General features: G+C 35.0%; 1 non-coding gene across 1 annotated transcript; it reads left to right on the forward strand.

The window, feature by feature from the left end:
• Positions 1-1,114: 1,114 nt before the first annotated feature.
• LOC136134283 (U6 spliceosomal RNA) lies at positions 1,115-1,221 on the forward strand. The gene has a single exon (XR_010656564.1). It is a non-coding gene; the product is annotated as a U6 spliceosomal RNA (small nuclear RNA).
• The last annotated feature ends 996 nt before the right edge of the window (positions 1,222-2,217 follow it).

A 2,217-nucleotide genomic window follows, 5' to 3' on the forward strand; every position in this document is an offset into this window, starting at 1 on the left:
ACAAATGCTGTAATTTTCTTTCTTATAAATACAATTTCAATGTTGCATCACTGGATTATTTCTGTTCCTCAAGTGCTATTTACTACAACATTATATATACTCTAGCAACAGTGGGTTGGAGGAGAACTTTAAACCACACTGACCAAAACCTGATTCTACTTATAATTCAAGATAGAAATTGGCCCTCCTTGGTTTGACATAACAGTCCTTGTGTGCCACTACTTACCATGGCTGATGGCAGTAACTCACTTGATGCCCAATAACAATGAGCCACCATAAGATGTCACAATAAGCCAGGTGATGATAAGATTTTACACCATGATTATGGCTGCAGAATAGATTTGAACATTTATGGTGATGTATCAATGAGTGATCTCATTGAACAGGGAAGTTGAAGTGGCAAAAAGAAATCAATTCTCATGCTTTTGGAATGTTAGATTGTATGAAGTTTAATATTATGTAAATGAGAAGTTATCTTTCCCTTTATTCACTATTTTTGATCAAGTCCTGCTAGCACCTATTTGAACATATAACTCAGCATTTCTTAAAATTATCTTTAACAGATACACTTATGCATAATCATTATTGAGAAACATAGGATTTACTGAAGATCTAGGAGAGATATTAGGTCACACACTCCTAATAAAAACCAAAACTGTCTAAAAGTATCTACTTTTTTTTTTTTTCTTTTTGCTGTACACGGGCCTCTCACTGTTGTGGCCTCTCTCTTTGCAGAGCACAGGCTCTGGACGCACAGGCCCAGTGGCCATGGCTCACGGGCCCAGCCTCTCTGCAGCATGTGGGATCTTCCCGGACCGGGGCACGAACCCGTGTCCCCTGTATTGGCAGGTGGACTCTCAACCACTGTGCCACCAGGGAAGCCTGATATATTTTTTTAAATCCTTGAATATATTTGTAATAATTTCTTTACTCTTTTTTTTTTTTTTAATTCCACCTATGACATGGCTCTTCTGAAGATGCTAATGAATGTCACAGATGTTTAATGGCATCTTTACACTCACACAATGTCACTATATCACACTCATCAGACAAGCATCCTTCTTTTTAAGTTTTAAAATAACAAAATAACAAATGCTGTCAAAGATGTGCAGCTTTGCTCCCTTTGGCAGCACATATACTAAAATTGGAATGATATAGAGAAGATTAGCATGGTCCCTGCACAAAGAAGACATGCAAATTCATGGAGCATTCCATATTTTTACTAGAGAAAGAAGAACAAACAAAACCCAAAGTTACCAGAAAGAAAGAAATCATAAAGATCAGTGCAGAAATAAATGAAACAGAAACAAAGAAAACAATAGCAAAGATCAATAAAACTAAAAGCTGGTTCTTTGAGAAGATAAACAAAATTGATAAACCATTAGCCAGACTAATCAAGAAAAAGAGAGCGAGGACTCAAATTAATAAAATTCAAAATGTAAAAGGAGAAGTTACAACACACACCACAGAAATACAAAGCATCCTGAGAGACTACTAAGCAACTCTATGCCAATAAAATGGACAACATGAAAGAAATTGACAAATTCTTAGAAAGTTATAACCTTCCAAGACTGAACAAGGAAGAAATAGGAAATATGAAAAGACCAATCACAATAATGAAATTGAAACTGTGATTAAAAATCTTCCAACAAACAAAAGTCCAGGACCAGATGGCTTCACGGGTGAATATATGAAACATTTAGAGAAAATTTAATACCCATCCTTCTAAAACTTTTCCAAAAAATTGCAGAGGAAGGGGCACTCCCAAACTTATTTTATGAGGTCATGATCACCTTGATACCAAAACCAGACAAAGATACTATAAAAAAAAGAAAATTACAGACCAATATCACTGATGAATATAGATGCAAAACTTCTCAACAAAATATTAGCCAACAGAATCCAACAACACATTAAAAGGATCATACACCATGATAAAGCGGGATTTATCCAAGGATACTTCAATATATGTAAATCAATCAACATTATATACCATATTAACAAATTGAAGGAGAAAAACCATATGATCATCTCAATAGATGCAGAAAAAGCTTTTGACAAAATTCAACACCCATTTATGATAAAAAATTCTTTCCAGAAATTGGACATAGAGGGAGCCTACCTCAACATAATAAAGGCCATACATGACAAACCCACAGCAAACATCATTCTCAATGGTGAAAAACTGAAAGCATTTCCTCTATGATCAGGAAGAAG

The sequence above is a fragment of the Phocoena phocoena genome, chromosome 14 (genome assembly GCF_963924675.1).
Source record: "Phocoena phocoena chromosome 14, mPhoPho1.1, whole genome shotgun sequence".
Lineage (NCBI taxonomy): Eukaryota > Metazoa > Chordata > Mammalia > Artiodactyla > Phocoenidae > Phocoena > Phocoena phocoena.